Source organism: Podarcis pityusensis (assembly GCF_964106645.2).
Source record: "Podarcis pityusensis genome assembly, chromosome: 11".
Classification (NCBI taxonomy): Eukaryota; Metazoa; Chordata; class Lepidosauria; order Squamata; family Lacertidae; genus Podarcis; species Podarcis pityusensis.
In genome coordinates this window covers 27,891,242-27,907,718 of record NC_138036.1, presented here as the reverse complement: position 1 = coordinate 27,907,718, position 16,477 = coordinate 27,891,242, and the positions used below count along the sequence as shown (strand labels likewise).

Sequence of the window (16,477 nt, the reverse complement as noted above, 5' to 3'; positions counted from 1 at the left end):
ATAAATGATGAGTTATGCGGGGGGGGGGGGGGGTGAACCACCCTGAAATCTATGGATGAAAGGCAGTATACAAGTTTAATAAATAATAAAAAATAAAAATGTATTGGAAGCAATAGTAATTTGACAATGGAACTATTTACCTAGGGGCAGTGCTGGGTTCATCCTTGCTGGAAATCTTAAGCAAAGGCTAGTCAGCCATTTGTTAGAGATGCTCAGGATTTCCTACATCAAGCAGGAGATTGCGCTGAACGATGCACCCTGTATTTCAATGGAATGAAAACACTTGATGTGAAATAAATAGCAAGGCTCGCTCGGAATTTTTCTTTCAAATGGCTTCCCCAGGGAAATCGAACCTTCCCCTTCCACCTGCACAGCAGCTATGTCATTGCCACTGGTGTGGAAAGAACATACAGAAGAAGTGTCATGTCCAAAACAGCAGAAAGTCAATTGCAATTCCATAATTTATGGGGGCTATTTGGAAGGAGCACTAAAGATAGTTTTCGGGATAGAAAATCATAATGCCAGACTTAAAAAAACCCCACACACTTATTTTTTGAAAAGTGAAAAATAGGTTCAAAAGTAATCATTTGGGTATGACTAAATTTCCAACAACTTCTTCAATGTTTCAATACCTTCTCCAGTATAAATGCAGCCAATACGAATGCAGCTGGGGACCTTTGGAGGATGTCCTCTTGGGTTTCATTATACAAGGGCAATGGAAAGCAGAGTGCAGTCAGACATGCACTCTGGAAGGCATCCAAAATGTTCAAGAGATCATTAGCACAACTCCCTTCTTTGTGTGCCTCCTCCACAAGAGGTCTGGAGGGTGACAACATGAGAGCGGGCCTTTTCTGCAGTGGCTCCCCGCTTGTAGAATGTTCTCCCCAGGGAGGCTTGCCCCTGGCCCCTTTGTTACGTATCTTTGGGCACCAGGCCAAAACATTCCTCTTCCCCCAAGCCTTTGACTAATTAAAGAAGCTATGGCCTTTTGACCTGGGCAGGGGTATTGTTTTTGTTTGTTTCTACGCTATTTTTAAAAATGTTTTTGTATTGTGACCCTCAGATGAAGGGCAGTATACACATTTAATAAATAATAATATGTTTGAGTTGCACCTAGGCTATAATCAAATCTCATTCTATTAAAACTTTTTAAAAAACAACATTGGTAATGCTTCATTTACTAACACCCTGTTTCAGAAGCCAGTGCAAAACAAGACATTGCAAGGTAAACAAATACAAAGAATGGATAGCAAGTGCAAGGATAGCGAAAAAAGCAAGCATCAAGTGTTGCAATATTCTGCAGAGTCTTAAGAGGGCGACTGATAATTGTATAAAACAAATAGAAATTAAAAAGTAAGGGGCTTTTATGTTTTAAGACAGCATGCCTTCATACAGTGAGAAGACCTGAATATAAATGCAGCTGGTGTTCCTTGTGTTGAGGGAGGAGTTATTGTACTTTGTCTTGATTTGCTATGGGAAGCAGCAGGCTTCCAGCTGTACAAATGGCACTCTGGCTGCTCTCCACATAAACATTTCCACCTGGCCTCAAATGGAGTGAGGAGGGGGTGGGAAATGATGTAATTTCCAAAGCACTAGCAGAGTCAAAGCCAGGCAACCCATCAATCAGACCTCTGCAAGCCCATACACAAGACCTCTCAAATTACCACTTCACACCAAGAACCTGCTGAAAACCGTCCCCTTTTAACATCTGCTAATCAGATTGCTTCTTAGGAGCCTGGGACAATTAAACCTGTTATTGCAGGGAGCAATGTGGAAAGAAGGGGGATGTCACATGTCTACAGCTGGGCATTTGGAAAAACAGATGGACTGTATCTGAAGCAATGACTCTCTTTGAAATCCAATTATTAAACAGTGAGAATGAGGCCTTAATGGAGCTGGCTGAAAAGTATGAGCCTGGTGCTACTCATCAGCAGCTCCTGTGGCACAGTCACCTGGAACAAGCGTAAAGACTTGAAACTCTGGCCAGTGCCATTAACAGCTGAGAGAAAATCAATGATGGCAGCATCAACAGAGTATTTTCTGCTTCGTATGGTGGGTCAGTCTCATAAAATCAAAAACTGATACTCGCATTGCTGAAAATTCCACTGGCCAGCTCACAAGAATCTGAGCATTTTCTAAGAAACCCAGTCCGTACATATTATAGAAGCCTCCAGGAAGACTGACTTTGCATGAGCCATCTAGTAGCAGAAAGGACGCCATCCACACCCTGTAATGTGCTCTCATTTGCAGCTGTGTGACATCCGACATCGGCACTTAAATTACAAAGATCTATTGGTGGAGGGGGTGAAATCCAAAATTTATACATGCCTTTCAACAGGCTACATTTACAATGATGTAGAACTGTATATAAAACTAGGGATGGAGCAAACTATTGATCTATGTTTTTAAACAAGCTGACCTAATTCACACTTCCCAAATTAATGCACAGATTGGAATGTAATCATCCTTCAAATCCCACACTTTTCCAAGTTTTACAATAAAGTTGTCAGCTCAAAAGAAGTACCCAAATGCATAAAAGTTGTTGGGGTTTTTTTTAGGATAGAGTACTTTAGAAATCCATGCAGTGATATAAAATACAAAATTTAATATTATTTATTTATAAAATACTTTAGCATCAAGGTACTTATTTAAATTTTTAATATCATGCAATTCCCCCCATAAATTGCAATAAATGGTGAAATGGGATAGAACAGACTTCTGAATAAACATGCAAAACTGACACAGACCAGAAATAGACTGGTCTGTCCAACCTTAAGTAAAACATCCATGCATGAGAATATAGAAACTGTGCAGCTTCTAGGCAATAAGGCAATGTGTGCCTATGAGCCTGCACAGAATTTTTTGGCTGCAGAATTCTGGCCTATTTTCATAGAATAGAAGAGTTGGAAGGGACCATGAGGGCCATCTAGTCCCTGCAATACCCTGCAATGCAGGGATCTTTGGCCCAAAGTGGGGCTCAAACCAATGACCTTGAGATTAAGAGACTGATGCTCTACTCACTGAGTGTATCTGTACAGAATTTGGTTTCAGCATGAATGAGACAACCTGAGTATTAGTGAACTGCAGCAATTAGAGGCTGATTAAAGTCTCAAGGAGCCTGGAGGCATGCAGATTATGTTTTCCCTCTTTCTTTTCCAAGACCTATGCAACAGATCCTATTCTGACTAGACAGCTATTTAATTGTGATTTTTCTATTTATATGTTCATGAGACCCTTCAGACCACATCATTCTTCTTGGTAAATACTGTTGTCAAGCATGCTTGTGAAAGCAAGCAAAATGAGATGCCTATGTGTGTGTTTCTTATAACACAATGAGTGGCACCCAGTGCTGTTGTTCCACTTGTGGAATGGCTTTTAATCCAGTGGGGAAATCTGCTAACATAGGAGAAGGTGAGGCTACATCCTCTTATTTCCCCTTTCTACAGCCCCATTTCAGAGAGTTGGGAGACGCTCCAGAACAGCTTGGAAGTCTGCTGGGCCCAGGGGTAACCCGTGAAACGCGGTCCAGAACCCAAAGGTTCCGCTAGGAGTCAGTCCAACAGGGCCAAGGCAGGACATGAGGCAGGAAACCAGGCAAGGACAGGTACAGGATCTCAGGCAGGATCTAGCATACAGCAATGTTGCTCCCGCAACCTGGGGCGGGGTCCAACAGCCTTTTATTGTTGGGGTAGCGGCCAGTCCTGATCCCCCGGTGACTCACCTCCCTGTTTCGCCCGAAGGCAAGCACTCCTCCTGCAAGTACTCAGGTCTCTCCTTCTCTCAGACCTTAGTCTCTGCAGCTCGGGAGACGTCGGTGGGTTACTAGACCCAGGGGCCGCCTCAGCCTCCCCTGATCAAACCGGTAGTGGAGCAGCTGTAAGTGATGGCCCAGCTGAAGGCAATGAGGTAATCCCCACATCTGGAGTCAGGGCAGGCTCAGGCCTCTGACTCGGGCCCAGCTGGTGTTTGTTGCAGGGGAACCAGTGCAGACTGGGACTCTTCAAGATCAGGCCCCAGACTTGGTTCAGGTGATGCCTGAGACAAAGGATCCGGTGCAGACTGAGTCTCCTCTGGTTCTGAGCCCGAGTCCCAGGCCATCACAGGAAGGTGACAGGGGGAGTTGTAGTACAAAGAAAGAATCGGAGAAAGGGGAATCACCCTCCCTCCCTCTGCTAGATCAAAAGCTATGGCACAAGCATTGGATTTCCTCCTATGAAAACACTATCTTTAATAAGTTGAACTTCATTAGTAATGTGCCATGATCAAAATGTCTAGAACTTCAACCACACATCTCCAAGTTCTGCTTAACAAGCGGAAAGCTTGTTCCCGTCCTCCTGTTGAGGCAGTGACTCCTCCTTCAGTGCTTATATGTCACAGAATGGCACAGAAATGAGGCTGCCCATGGCCCCTTGTTCAGCATCCTGAGGTCCAACAAAGGTTCCCTGTATATCTGGCTGTGTGCCTGCAACAGGAAAACCTGTTTTAAAAGGGTTTTTGGAGTGCTTCAGGGAAGAATGGGAGCAGAACACTTACTTCACCCAGCATGCTGCTTTAGCAGCTGGAGCAGGAGCAGGAACTTGTGCCACAAAAACCTTGGGTAAGACCAGGTCGCCCCAGCACTGAAGCAAAATGATTGACAGCTTAATTAAATAAGGGGGATTAAAATGTGGCAATTCACAGGAAGGAAAACCAAAGGCCAGTCACCAGAGGATAGACATTTTAAAAATGTTAAATTTTGAATGGCTGTGTAAAAAAAAAAAAAATTGCCTCAGCATATGTGTCCCCCTTCTCAAGAACCGTTTACATTTATAATGAATTTGACAGCTCCAGGAAGTGACCTGATGTGCATCCAATCTCCAGGAAGAAAAATGCTTAGTTTGATCTTGAAAACCAGTTTGATTTCAATAGTTGTTTTCAACCTCCCAAGTATTGAATTTCCTTTTGTTCTTCACAGCACTGACTTTTCCCAATAAACAAACAAAACAACATTAACTGTGGGAAAGAATGTGCTCTTATTTAGTGAAAGTTTTAGGCCTTTAAAAGTGCTTAAACTTTCATGTTCAAATGCATTATTTTTCTGTGTGCACAATCACCCTTTTCCTAAGTCACAGATTTTAAAAAGTGCATACAAAAACTATACTTAACTGCAGAATTCTTAACATAAAAACCCACATCTTTAAAAGCCTCAGTAAGTAAGGAGAACTTTAAAAAAGGTAAAGGTACCCCTGCCCGTACGGGCCAGTCGTGTCCGACTCTGGGGTTGCGCGCCCATCTCACTTAAGAGGCCGGGGGCCAGTGCTGTCCAGAGACACTTCCAGGTCACGTGGCCAGCGTGACGAAGCTGCTCTGGCGAGCCAGCACCAGCGCAGCACATGGAAACGCCATTTACCTTCCCGCTATAAAACAGTACCTATTTATCTACTTGCACTTAGGGGTGCATTCGAACTGCTAGGTGGGCAGGAGCTGGGACCGAAGATGGGAGCTCACCCCGCCGCGGGGATTCGAACCGCCGACCATATGATCGGCAAGTCCTAGGCACTGAGGTTTTACCCACAGCGCCACCAAGGAGAACTTTACCTCACACCACAAAGGCATCAGGTTTAAGCACCAGAGAAGTCTCCTTGGGGAGATGAATGGTTAAGTTAAGGGGAGAAGCCGTCTTGAGTTATCTTGTATGAACTGTACCATAACATTTTCCCATCCACAGAATTCTTTGCAACATGCAGAGGTTCCTTGACAGATAAGCAACTGCCCAGAGAACTCTCTGTTATGGGACAGCATGCCAGTGTCAGGAGTGAATGAATGAATTAATGAAGTCAATGGGGAATGAAAATCACTAGTAAGTACAATCAGAACCTAATGAGTATTATTTATGGAGACTATACCAGCTTCAGCATGAGAGGTAGCATGTTTCTGACTATGAGGACAATGATCAGGAGAGGGATATTCCATTCATGTTCTGTTTCAAGGTTACACATAGACATCTGTTTGGTCACTGTGGGAAACAACATGGTGTAATCCAACAGGGCTCTTCTTAACTTCTTAATGAATTTTCAATATTCCTGGAAAACTTCATCAACTTCATCAAGCTACTTAATGCAGAAGTGATAGTACTAGATGGGAGTACTAGTACTAAATGGGAGTACTAGTACTAGATGGAAGTATCTAGTACTTGGTTCTCTCTGAGGAAAAAAATCACTTACCAAACGCAGACTCTTAGGGGTTGGGGAGTGCAAACAAGCAAGGCTCATTTTTTTGAAATGTGATAGCTATTTATCTCTCACATGAACAACAAACTAATAAATAACAGACTTCCATAATCTCAACTATCATTTTAGAACAACACTCTTGCCTATCTAGCGGCTATACATCATACCATACTTTTAAAAAGCAAACAAACAAAACAAACTAATTAGGATTATTGCACCTTTGTTTTCTTGAATATTATTTCTAAATGTGTTTGACTTTTATATTTTTCACATCACAATTAAATACAGACTTTTTAATTTAAAAAAGTGAGCATTTTTTAAATTAAAAAAAACCTTCCAACCCTCCCCCCAAAAGATAGTATTTGTCCATTTATTATCACTCAAGTAATATTCGTGGTTCTGGCTACATAGTGAACTTGTATTTTGTTTTTGTTTTGTTTTTTAAAGAAAGCTACACTGATTTATTGCTGGTAATTAAGCAGTAATTTTCTGCTGGATGCAAGATGCTGATCTCATCTCACACAACACAGCTTGAAATATACTCGGGAGAGACTAGGGTGCTTAAAATATTAGAGTTATAGCCTACAAAAATTGGATAAAGTCCAGTAATGAGATCACCCCTGTTCTGCATTGCTTAGGTCACTCCTTTCCAAATATTGAAATGTTTGTTCTTGAAACATGAGATACGTGGGTTTTTAAAAATATATGTTTTCAAAGGACAGTAAGAATAAGAAACAAGAAATCAACAAACTCCTCTACTGAAATAATAATAAAATGCACATCAGAGGAGGGGAAACAAATAAACAAGTTACAAAAGCCATTATTATGATTTTCCTTCAAAAGAAGAATGTGACTCTAAGCACACCCACTTTGAAGTAATTGGCATTGAAATTAATGTAGTTTACTTCCAAGTAAACATGCGTGGGATCAGAGTGTTAATGTTTTACATTTCTCACTTCCATTTTCAAACAACAATATTGCCAAGAACCCTTCAAACTGTCTAATAATGTTATAAAGACATTGTAATATTAAACAGTCACTTGCTTTCAGGTAATTGTCACTGTGTTCTTTTAGCATTTCATTTCCCTCAGAAAGCATTCCTACCACCACCACCAAATGCTGAGCAATTTAGGATTACATTTCACCAGAGGAAGTAGGCTGTGGTGCATAAAATCTTATGTCATAATAAATTTTTAGGTCACTTCCAGACTTTCAGTGTTTTGTAGGAGAGACTCAATCACTTCCTGGCAAATTTAAGTTGTGTAATTGAAGTGGATTTGGGACTCAATTTCCCCAAAAAAAGAACCTGATATTTTAGAGGTAGGAAAGAGACAGGAAAACGCACTGGAAAGTGTGGAATAAAAGTTGTTTAACACAATGTTGTACAGCCTCACCACAAACCAATTCAGATGGATGCTCAAATAAACAGATTGCTTGGAAGAGATGTTAGTATAAAGGCATTGCAAGACTCTTTGTTTGAAATGGGACAAATTGAAGCAATAAAGTGCTGAAATTGAACCGTTTTTCTTAAACACAGCTAATAAAATTGCTACTGATTTGTCAGAATAATAAAAGATGGAAAGGGGAGATAACTTAAAATGGCATCCTGGCATATGTGTTTCCAGGGCCAGTATGGTGCGTAAGTCAAGGAGTGCCAGAATACAACTGGGAAGACCCAGCTTCAAATAACCATTCAGACTTGAAGGTCATTGGATGATCTTGAACCAGCCAATATCTCATAGTCTGAACCTAATTCACAAGGTTGTTGTGAGGATAAAATGGGTGGGGGTGGGGAGAACCCAAAATGTTGCCCTGAATGCTCTTGGAGGAAAAACAGAATAAAAATGTAATTAAAAACAAAAACAAAACAATCAATGAGGTAGCCAGGCAAAACAAGCAACCTATCTAGGTAAATACCTTTTCAAGTAGAGATGAACACCACCCTGCAAATTCATCATTAAAAGTATAGTAAAAGAGAAAGGTTAGAACAATTGTCAAGAGGAAGAACAACCTCTGCGAAGACCATCTTCAACCTTTTCTGCTGTGTAGAAAACTTCTGAAAGCTTGCCTGGTCAAGCAACTTCAAACTTCACATTTGGATACAAAGTGTTTCCATTAGAATTTTTAAAAATGAACCTAAAACAGAAGAAGAGCCTACTGGATCAGACCAACAGCCCATCTCGTCCAGCATCTTGCTCCCTCAATGGCTGAACAAGTCGCATGTGTCAAGCACAAGAACTTCCCCCCCACCCCATGGCTACCAGCACCTGGTAATGGAATGTAGTGGGCAGTTTTCAGTAAAGAAATGTTACGTTCACCATGAGACTTCTATAATGCAAATGTTATCAGTCTAATTTCTACTGCTATCACATAATCTGATGGATTGTTCCTCATTACATCATCCCCCAAGTTACATGCAGAGCTATTCAGCACATGAAAAAAGTACCCTCCAGTTTACTCACCTGTTTTGTATTTCTTTTGTTGAAACTCTGCATCCCTTCATAAATGCAGGATATACCTGGGGAAATAATTTAGATGCAATGTAAAAATATAGGTATAGCAGTTAAGAAATCACTCAGCATTTCACGGTGCATGCTCCAAATTTCATTAGCAGAACCTGTTTACTTCACTGAAAAATTAACATTCTGGATGTTTCACAGCATGTATGATAACTTAACACATGAAGTGCTAAACTTAGTTCTTCCTTTTGAAGTACTTGATTTCAGTAATGAGATTTTTCAGATGGCTTACATACAGTTAAGATTTAACAACCAACTCCTGAGCACAAGATCAATCTTAAGAATCCAAGTTGTGCTGTAAGATCACAATGGTTGATTGTACCCATAGTCATGGGGTGTAAAGGAAGGAGCAGCACCAGCTGACACACAGTGGTGTTGGCCCAGAACTATATTTTCTCTGTTAATTCATGTACCGCAAATACTATTGGGCAGTATTCTTTTAAATCATTGCATGAGGGGAATGACTTGTGCAACAGGGCTTTCCACCCTTTCCTCTTCTCTCTATCCACAGATCTAATCCGGAGAGTTGGGAGAACCTCTGTGACAGATGTTGGCATGCACCTGGAAGGAGAGTGTGGTGGTGGTGGTGGTGATGGGAAGAGAGTCCCATTGCCAAAGTGGAAGTTGCTTTACTTACACAAGGAATTACTTAACACTAAGCTGAAGGCAACTGATGTATTTCTTCTTATAGTGATGGCTACTGAAGGCTATTTTAATATCAATACACATATAAAAGGAAAATACAAACTGTTCTTTGGTTAGACTGAAAATGCATAGGACTGTGGGTTTAGACTATCAGCAATGTAGAGCTATCTTCTTCTTATTCTATTATTTTTAAAAATGAAAGTAAGCAAGTGATACGGAACGGAAAGGTAGACACCTTTGTCTGTCTCCTTAACAAATTCCTCCTTTGCCTTCACACTGTTTGTTTTGCTTCCTACCTCTTACAAAATAAATGAGTTCTGTTGTTATAACACAGCAATCCACATTACAAAACAAGCAAGGAAATCCCACACACCAGACAAAGGTTTACATTAAATAAGCAGCCGTTTGCATGGGCAAATCATTTCACAACTCAGCATATGCCCCATATTGTATTCAGGGGAACAAAAGCAACCCTCAGCTTCCATGTTTATAGGAAACATCTGTCTGAAATTTTTACCTATGTACCTCAGACTAAACATATTCTTTTCAACTACCAGGAGATATTGCAAGGCAACTGGTGTACTTACTTAACAAACAAGGAAATAGCACTGAACTTTCTGTAACCTTTGCAGAACAAAGCAACAATGAAAAATATTATAAAAAGCAATGTAGCAAACACTGACTTTAAAGAGGCTAATTTGAAAACGCAGTATGAAAGTATTTCATATACAGCATGAGATTTACAGAGAAGTGCAGCAAAAGCTATAGGCAGCTAAATACTATGTCAATACTATTTCAATCACTACTTAAGCTCTCCGTTAAGTCACCAGGAGATTCAAACCAAGGACCAGTGCCAGTGGAACAGCTTTCTGGCAGAGGAAGCTATTGGTCTGGTCTTTCCTGCTCTACAGCCCAGCCCAAATAATGGTAATTATACTGCAGTTCATCAGTGTAGCTGGAACAGCTGGGGAGCTAAGAAGGGTATAGATGTCCTTAGAGAGTTGCTTCCTTCAGCTTTGTTCCTTAGTCTAAGGAACCTGTCACGTAGCAGACGCTTAGCAGATTCCTGTGCATCCCTTTTCCTGAACCTTTTGGACCCCATAGGCTGCCAGAAGACCTAGTTCTGGGCAGATCCACAGAATGCAGTTAAAGCATATTCAGCGCACACTTTAAAGCACATGGTTCCTTCCAAAGAATTATGGGAACTGTCTCCCCTTATACTTCTGAAAATTGCATTAGGCAAGACCATTGGCTAGACTGTCAACATTCAATAAGATCATCTGTTCTTTTATTGGGAAATTTGAAGCTTGGGTTTTAGATCACTAAGTAAAAGTTGGAGGTATAAAGTCTCACACTGGCCGACTGCCTCAAGTTACAGATATACACCTTCATATCCACGAGACAACAGAAAAATGGCTAACCTTTAACCACACCAATGTGGCAGTTTTAAATTACATTCAGCTTCTATCATAGCTTCAGTATAACTGCATATACAATGCGTTGTTTTTTTAAAGAATCAATGTTTAAATATATTGGGTACATATTTTAAGAAAAGCCAGGCCTGTTTAGATATTGAGGTGCATGGGACTTAACTCTGGGTGTGTGCTAATTTATTTTTTCCTCTAACTGACCAAGAACTATTATACTTCAAGAGTCAACTCAGATCTCAAGAACAAAAGAAAAATTGAGTTACTGTGAAAAACTGAAGGCCTTTCATTCGTCTCAATTACATGATGTTATGACTAGATTTAACAAACTAAAGCAGCTTACTCTGTTTTACCCCTTTGGCATTTCTGCCTCTAGAGAACTGCCCTTGATTTTCATAGCCCTCTGAACAGGGAGATCCACCACTCACCCAAACAGTTTTTCAAAACTTGCAAAAATGGCTGCTCTCCAATGCCATGAAGAGAAATTGGAGATGGTTTTTGCCACTGTTTTGAAGGAGTTAACATTGCACTCATTTTTGTAGATGGAGAAATATCCAACCGCAAGGAAAGTGGGAATGTTAACTGTGGTTTAGAGTTCACCACAAAGAACCTTTTCTTTGCTTTTTTAATGTGTTTTTGTCATTCTAGGATCACACTAGAGCAGAGTGTTTAAATGTTGCTACAGTCTATTCAGTATTTTCATAAAAAATTACAGTCTGTTCTTCTTGTAATAAAACAAACAGAATCTTTATAGTTTCATTGGCTCTTTGTCATCAGCTTTAGAAAGGTGGTGAAGATAAATGCCCTTATTCAATAGCTGAGGCAGAGCACTCTGCCAAGCTAAATCTTATTCTCTGAAATGGATTTGTTTGGCCATTTTATCTAGTTAAGACGATGCTGTATAAATGACTAACAAGCTACATGAAGTACTCCAGATGAGGACATGCTATTTTCCTCAGTTTTATTCTTCTCCTATTATTCTATTCTATTGTTCCAGAAAGACTGATAGTTTATAAAAGAACAGTCAACACATATGCACACAATACGAATGCATATACATGACAAAGGAGGAGAAAAACAGCCTGTTTTGCATTTTTTATTATCTTGGCAAGTTTGTCTTCAAAAGCAAGATTTACTAGGTACCTGTAATCTTACTAGGTACTCATAGCTTGTTGTAGGCTAATTCTACAAGCTCACAAGCTTGTGTCTTTTTTATGAAGTACACCCTTATCTGTGAATACCAGTTGCTGCTACAAACCATAGGAGCGGAGAGTGCTTTGGTGCTCAGTTCCTGCTTGTGGGTTTCGCACAGGCATCTGGTTGGACACTGTGAGAACAGGATGCTGGACTAGATGGGCCACTGGCTTTATGTTCTTATCCAGCTGAGAACTCAGTGCGTTTACCCAACTCTTATAGAATCAAATGGAAGCTGGATATCTAGGCCTGCCATTTGGGCCATGTGGCTTCAACTGTTTTGTTTTCCAAATTCAAGCTTTCTGCATTCCCATATTAAAGGTGAAATGCACCATTATATATCTCGGAGTTACTGCAGAATGTTAAGTCATGTGCAAGTATCACCACAGTGTTAAAACACGACTTTTTCCTATGGGAACATTAGCTCTCTTTTTTAAAAAAAGGAAATTCCGAAGGGCCCCCACACCATGTAGGAAGTTACCCTTGGCTTCCTGGAATTTTCTGCTGAAACTCAAAAGGGGATGTTTTCCTGACCCTAAAATCTTTCTAAAACTAATGAAAGTGCTGTTTTTGATTCTCTGAATTCTTCCTCTTTGTGCATTGCCTGTAGGAAGTAAAAGTAGTTATTGGCTTATTTACAACTTATCTCGAACACTGTCAGGTTAGGCATGATAATTTAGAAGCACTTGCAAACTTCAGAAGGCCTGCTTCTCAAGTAACAACTGCAAATATCACTAAACCCACTCTCTTCCTTCCATGTGGAAGTTTAGAAGAATTTAGTTTTGCTTTCCATGAAGCCTGGATTGCATATAATTCAGATACTGTAGTTTAAAATGAACTCTGGTTGGTTAAACAAGCAGCTTGTTTGGAAACTGACCAGAGTTTGTTTTACACCATGATCTCTGGTTTATCCATTTATCTAAACAATGGAAAGTTAAATGAAACATGGTCAAAGTCCTCATTCCTCCCATGGGAGAAGAAGGTATGGAACACACATGAACCAAGACTTATGTGCACAAAGCATACAACGATGTTGCTTTTGAATTAATTACCCACCCTTCACTTAAAACTTTCCATATTCGCTACCTGCTTGGGCCACTAAATATGTGGATTTATCAAGCACCTGACTGAAGGGCTGCATTGAATTCGAGGGTTCAGGCTGCAGGCATGTGTGAGGTGGCATTTTAGAATTTACACCCTGCTCTCTCCCTGCAAGTAACCTGCAGCACTTTAGGAAGGAACAATTTTACTAGCCTTAGCCTCATTCTGCTATCTTCTCCATATAGGCAAAGCAAAACAACATTCAAATACTGATTCCAAACTTGCAGTCTGTCCTATATACTGTATTCTTCACTGATTTCATCTTACCACCCCAGATGAAAAGGCAAGTGGATATTAAAAAGTCTGTTATAACTTGTTCAACTATTTATATGCATACTTCATTTATTTTTCATATTTAAATCCCTTCCTTCGTTATGTTCCATGTTATTCTTCCAACAACCATGTATGACCAGTTGGGCTTAAACAGCATAAAGAGCCCAGGATAACCAAAAGTGCTTTACTTAAAGCCAACCAAGGATCAAACCTAGGTCCCCACAGGCCTAGCCTAACAACCAACTCCAGATGTTAATGGACTACAACTTCCATCATCCCTGACAACTGGTCATGCTGGCTGAGAGCCCAGATGGAAGCTAGAGTCAACACATCTGAGGACACCATTTTAGCTATCTGTGTTACAGCACACTGGATGTGGGCTGGAGTGCATTACCTCCCATATGATTTTTGCATATGTTTGCCTGAAACAAAGGCCTCTTTTCTGCAGAAGCTGCAGTTTTCTGCAGAAGAATCAACAAAATTGTTAAGATTCACTGCGGAACAGGCTTTTTGCTTCTGGCACCATTAACAGGAGCACTCCACAATGTAATTGTTTTTTGCAGTTCCCATATATTATTGGTATTACTTTTTATAAACACACACACACAGAGAATTGTGAATATGCCAATTAAATACAGACTGTTGAATCCAACTAAAAAAATTAAGAAGCTTTTAGTCTGTCAATCAGGATATACAATACTGAGTGAGGTGGCCTGACTGACAGCAGCCCACCTGAATTTCAGACAGAAGTCATTCCTGTTCCTTTCTGGTTGGGCACAGAGAGGTGGTGGAAGGCACCAGCTCGAGAACCCCCAAGGAAAGAAGGCTCAGAGCCAAGAGACTGGTGCTGGGACAACACTGCGTGGTGAAAGGGAGAAGAGGGGGCAGACTGGGAAGAGAAAGTGTCAGAAACTGAAGAGGTAACAGGGTTTGGTGAGCAGGAGAAGGCTGTAGCAGAGTGCAGAAGCAGGAGGGAGGGTCAAGGGGCTGAGTGTGGAGGTAGGCAGTTGAAGAAGCCAGGGAATTTCCCCCTCTTGCTGTGACCAGCTCTCCTCCCCCCTGGTCTCCCAAAATATGCAGAGAAATGAAGAAGGTGGAACAAAGAGAGGCAAGATGCCAGAGCCTTGGGCTGCTAAGGAAGTAACTGGGGAAGAAGCGATGGGCATAGCCAAGGGGGGGAGGGGACAGCTGCCCCCCATCAATAAAAATCAATACAAATCTGAGCTTCTGCCCCCTCTAACAATAGCCTGCCTCCCCAACAAAAACCCTGACTACACCCATGGGGGAAATCTTAGAGAGAAGTGGGAAGGTAGGGACCTTCAGCCCTAGCAACTGCCTCCTTGGGGCAAGACATTCTGGGAAGAGTTGCTGGGTTCACTAGGCCTGCCTATTTATTTTTTGAATAAAGAGTTAACTTCACTGACACCAGTTTTTTTTTTATGGCTGACCTACTCCTGACTCTGGCTCCTGACAGCTGGAGATACCAAAGACTGAACCTGGGACCTGTTGCTCTCTACAGACCTTTTGTTATCTGCAGAGGTTTCTGAGAACAAAGGGTTTCTTTTTTGGCAGCCAATTCCCCCTTCCGGCCAGCTGCCCCCAAGCATTATCTACCCAACTCTTCTAGGCCCCCAACCCCTGAAGCAGCTTTTGGAGACAAAAAGGAAAAAAAAATGAGTCAAGCTCTGAGTACTCTGGATCCAACCCATTTCAAAATGCAACAAAATTAATCTATAAAGCGCAAAGAGAAAAATTGAAAACAGTGAGAGGCAATCTAAAAGCCAAGCTTCCAAGGCCCGATAGAATGAAAATGCCTTCTCCTGCCTTTGAAAAATAGCAAGAGAAGATGACAGGTAGACAGATCTCCCAGTGAACAGCATTCCCAGAGAACAGCATTCCAAAATGTTGAGGCTTCAACTTAAGTAGTTTCACTCCTATTAAATATTAACCCAGGTTTCCCACACCTGGCACCATCCATACATTGTTAAGACTACAACCCCCATCATTCTTGAACATTGGCCATGCTGTCTGGGGCTGACAAGAGTTCTAGTCTAAAATATCTGGAGAAGGATCAGGTTAGGGAAGACTGTACTAACCTAAAGTCCAAAAAGGACAGAAACCCAAAAACACAGATTTTCATTAGCAGATCTTGATCCTAGGAATAGGAATGGAACACAATGAGAGGAAAAATTCCTCTGAGATAATGGGACCTATTTTGGACAGTGGTGGACAGTAATGACTAACCTGTGGCCCTCCAAATATTGCTGGGCTACACTGGTCATCTTTGACCATTGGCCAAACTGGGGTGGGCGTTGATGGGACTTATAGGCCAACAATGAGCTAGAGAGCCAGAGTCCTGAAATGGGTCTAGAAACACACTAGCAGCCAGTGCTGAAATAGTCTAACACTGGTCCCAGATTCTTGGTGAAGGAAGATTCTACCACATGTAGATTGGATGAGAAAAAGGAAAACAGCTATGTGTCAACACCATACTGAAAGCATCAAACCCAAGGACTCCAGATGATTTCACCCTGAAAAATTCCTGCAGATGTTAAATAGTACAGGAGACAAAACTGAACCTTGTGGAACCCACAAGGTAATTTCCATGGAGAGCAACAGTGCCAGTACCACCTTCTGGAACTCCATGGAAGAAGTTGGGGAAAGAGGGTCGCTTGGTAACAGTATACTAAAAAGAAATAATGCACAACAAAGAAGTAATATACTCTACAAAACTCATCACACATAATTCCAGTACTGCTCTAAAACATGCTTATTCTATCAGTCTTTAAAATCTAGCTTTTTTTGGGGGGGGGGGGAGACAGACAGACATAGATGGAGATATACATTCTCCCAGTTTAAGAAGTTTCGGATTATACCACCACCCCATGCTGAAAATAAGACTGCTGGTTGTTCATGCCCAATTAATAAGGAAACAGACATTCAGAACAGTGGGGCCTCCAATCAGAACTAGTATATATCTAAACATAGCCTGGGTTCATACTATCTGAAGGACCATATCTCTCTGTATGAGCCTGCTATTTTCTGAAAGGGTAGATTTTCTCTCAGTCCTGCTACCTTCACAGGCATGGACACAAGAGAGGACCTTTTG

General features: G+C 41.1%; 1 protein-coding gene across 3 annotated transcripts in view; it reads right to left on the bottom strand.

The window, feature by feature from the left end:
• Positions 1–16,477, bottom strand: part of LHFPL2 (LHFPL tetraspan subfamily member 2) — a 126,275-nt gene that overhangs the window by 63,004 nt on the left and 46,794 nt on the right. Inside the window, exons 1-2 of one of the 3 annotated variants that reach the window (XM_080973199.1) lie at positions 8,965–8,987; positions 8,672–8,727 (exon numbers count right to left, since the gene is read on the bottom strand). The gene's annotated coding sequence lies outside the window, so the exon portion shown is untranslated. Of the gene's footprint in view, positions 1–8,126; positions 8,147–8,671; positions 8,728–8,964; positions 8,988–16,477 lie in introns of those variants that run through there. The other 2 variants (XM_080973198.1, XM_080973200.1) reach the window with 2 other exon arrangements.